Raw genomic sequence first — 4,156 nt, forward strand, 5'->3', positions numbered from 1 at the left:
AGATCCTAAAGTAGGTTACTGACTCGGGCCTAATCGCATTAAACATTAAACAGCTCTCTTTAAATAACACGCTGCCCTGGAATTATTGCTTTTATCACCAGTTTATTCAACGCAGGGATCAGGAGAGAGTGAGGAGTGAGGCAGGGCCCGTGGCTTGTTCCCTCTGATCAGCCAAGCAGGGAGAGAATTCTTCAGAGGCTTCTGTCTCAGGTTGATCCGTGTCTTAGTTTTTTTATTATTATTCTGAATTCTGCTTTTTTTGGGGGGAAGTTAGCGAACGTCAGTCTAGCCAACTAGTGTGGTGGGGTTTTTTCTCCCCCCCCCCCCCCCCATCTTCTACTCTGGGAGAGAAGCAACATTGGCATTTCTGCGGTCTTTTTTTCTCCTCATGCAAATCGGTAGACAGATTGTGCTTTGGTAATAATTCATGGCCTTGAAAAAACACAGAGTTGTCATAAAGCACGCGTTCCGTTTCTGACGGCGGTTGTCAGTGTTGGGGCTTAGCTCAACACGGCAGCCTTCTCCCAAGCTAATTCTTCCCTTAACGCCACTCTTCCAAGCCGTGGCTGTGACTATGCTATAGCCTCAAAACTAAACAATGCATAATTTAGTGCCTCGTCCATAACCTTCCAGTGGCCGTGAGGTCCGGCCATGTAGAGATGAATATTCCATACTTCCATTATCCAGGCAGCCATCTTATTAACATAGAATGAGCTCCGAACACGAGGCAAACTCGCAGGCCTCATCAGTGGCATTGTTCTTTTTTTTGCAATTCCCATGAGTCCAAAGACCAACGGAATATTTCAGTTTTAATCTCATAGCATTAATGCATCGGTTTACCTTGACTGTTACGAGACTAAACATGAATTGATTTAACAGCACAAGATTAGACATTACCATTCAACATTGACATTAAACTCAAATTTATGCTGGATTTGCCCAGTCTGACGGCTCATGGACTCCAAGATCATTCTGGGTTTGCGTCTTGAGTCAGACACTGGCATTGGAACTGTGCCATTAGAATGGAAGAGAGGCCCATTGCCCCAGTTTACAATCTCTCAACAGGTACACAGCACTTCATAGGATAGCATTATTGCTCTCTCATACCTGTAAACACTGTGGCGGTCTTAAGGCAGCTTTAAACACACCTTCATAGCCAATTCAATATGTCTTCAGATGCCAACATGTCTATGATCCCTCAAGTGACCTATAAACACGACTGTCTGAGAATTGGTAAAGCCACACACATTCTCCTGCCTTGCCTGCCACTACTGATGATGATAGCAGTGACCGACAGCTGGGGCTTTACTTTCCTCTGATGGCATCTGCAGCAGCTGTTACTTGCCTGAAGCATCTGGACCTGACTCTAAATACCCACAGAAGTACAGCCAGAGATAAAGCATCAACACTCTCGCTCTCTTAATCCATGCATCTCCTGTGAATGATAGGCCACCTTTGTGAGGATGATATAATTAGTTGCACAACCAATAGGAGTTTGACATTTTGACACAGTGTCTAAACAAGCAGAAGTAGCAGCAATGCATTGCGAATATGCCTAAATACTCGTTAAAAGTTTCTGTTTGAGTATCTCTCCAAGAGGTATGCCTCACCCATGGGTATGTTGACAGGTATTTTTACTAATTACCACTCTTTCCAAAACTGCCTCGCCGGAAAACTGAATTATGAATGTACTATTTTTCAAAGAGTGAATTGTGACTTCGCATGCTGCAAACTGTCGCAGACTTGTGATATTCCATTCCATTTCTTCCCTAATGTCAAAACCTATTTCTAGTTAGACATACTTATGGCGATAATAACCTTGTTGTTTTTTTGCGCTCGGGGCAGGGGGGATACAGTGAAAGGGAACTTGCAATATGAGAAGGGGAGGCCGTCGTTCGGTGGCTGAAGTAAGCGGCCCTTCTTCCTCTACCGCTGCGCTGTGTGCGCTGCATCCCATCAAGAGCTCTTCACCTGCCTCAGAGCAGCACTTTCTGCAGTGAGGGGGAAGAAACGAGCGACAAAGAAAGAGTGGAAGAAGAGAGAGAGAGGTAGAGACAGAGACCTTCAGGAAATAAATACACTTTGTCCTTTCAAGTACTTCTTCTCCCCCCTCTCTCTCACGGGCCTTTTCAAAAAAGATGAAAACTTTCATCCTCTCCACGTCATTATTTTTCTAGCGGAGATATAGCTACTCTGCTCCGTCTCTTTCTCTCTGCACTTTTTTTCTCCAAGTCTCTCACTTCCACTCTATCCACTCCCAGTAACTTTCTCCTATCTCACTTTTTTCCCCTTTCTATCTCTCTCTCCATCCTCTCTCTCTCTTTCTGTCTCTCTCAATCACGCTGCTCCCTTTCTTCCTCTGTTTTCAGCTGGCTTCATGTGACAACTGAACCGTAACAAGGTTCCCTGGTTACTGTTGTGTGTCGGAGTAATTACAGTAGTGGGTGTGGAATCAATGCGCTCATTCCGTAGGTCATGTTCAATCCTCGACATCCGTCTCGGCGCACGGAGGCAAAACAACATGAAAGAGGGGTGGTTAACCGCACGTCTGAATGAGAGAGGAGAAAAAAGGTATGGAGGTGTTTCTCTGACTCCCATTTTCCCTGGCCCTCTCCTGGGGCCTGTGTTGAAATGTGGCTGGTTCCTGGTGTAATGGAGATGGGTTCGTGTCCCTGCCTCTGCAGCGGGAGCAGAAGGGCTCCTCATGTGTGATTTAAGTGATTTATCACAGTGGTGTTTTAGCTTCCCATCTTTTTTTCTGATTAATCTTGTTGACTAAGAAAGTGTCTGCTTAGTCCTGCCAGCAAGCTGTGACTGTGTGTGTGTGTGTGTGTGTGTGTGTGTGTGTGTGTGTGTGTGTGTGTGTGTGTGTGTGTGTGTGTGTGTGTGACTGTGTGCCTGTGTGTGTGTGTTTATGTGGACATGGCTTGAGGCCACTGTTTTTGTATAACACTAACAGCAGGAAAATGGAGGCATGTTCCCAACAGAGGCCAAAGGGCTGTCTGTAAACTGACACGTCAGAAATGATGGGCCGTAACGAACAGAGTTCACACACTGTTTGGTGACAACGCCAAGCCCTTTTTATTTCTCCGGCTGCACTTGTTTTGGTTTGTTTGGGCTATTTCCAGATTTATCTGAGGGGTCACTGCCTGCTCTCATCAGTGTCACTATATTGTTTGTTATCAAGGACTAAAGTGGATCTCTCCCATAAGTCACTTTGGAGGCTGGCAGTGGTTTTGTATAAATATTCTGTTGAATGTATTGATATTAATCCATGAGGACTGTTAATCAATTGCCTATTACCATGGTAGGATATGCAAGTATGTATAATGTACATTATGTATTCTTAAAAGTTTCTTTTCATTTGCATTATGTCTATAGAGACATGATCTGAGTTTATCTTTCATCCACCTTTCTGGACTGTCTTGGTCTTGTCTAATTGCCTAGTTTCCAGTAAATGTAGTTGTCCAGGACTCCAGCGCAGGCAGAGGGGTAATGCAGGATATTTCAGGTATCATTGGGCAGGGGTGGCGGAGGGCATCTGTGCCGGTTGAATGAGGAGTCTGATGATGACGGCGTCTGAAAATGGAGCCTCTGTTCCCATCAAAGGCCTCAGCAAAAGCCATTTGGCCTCTGGCTTGCAGCTCAATTTACAGAGGATACCACTGAGGATGAAATAAATGCTTCCTGCCAGGGTCTGCCACTGCAGCGTGCGCACACAGACACCAGAAGCACCTGATGCCACTTACCTCTGCACAGATGAAGGAGGGAGACTTATGTGTGGAGAAGACATTCAGCCATTTACTTTTTTTTTCATTGCCATTTCAAATTCATCCATTATTTGAGGAATTACTATAATTAAAATGTGGTTTGGAACAGAAATGCAGAGTTATACCTTGAGACAGAACAGTAATTCCAGCACTTTAAGCATCATAAAACTAGAGCTAACTTCAGAAAACATGCTGTAAAGGTATCTCCTTTTTGCCGGGTGCTCCATCCAAGACCACAGGACTCTGTAGTGCATAGCATGGATGGCTAATGAGAATGGGTTTTTGTTAATCTATCTGTATTGCTTTCATGTTAGTTCTTGCTAGGTACGGCTGAAGTTAATGGCTTGTTAATGACAGTAATGACATCGTATTGATCGTTGAGATTA

This window comes from Sprattus sprattus (assembly GCF_963457725.1).
Source record: "Sprattus sprattus genome assembly, chromosome: 17".
Classification (NCBI taxonomy): Eukaryota; Metazoa; Chordata; class Actinopteri; order Clupeiformes; family Clupeidae; genus Sprattus; species Sprattus sprattus.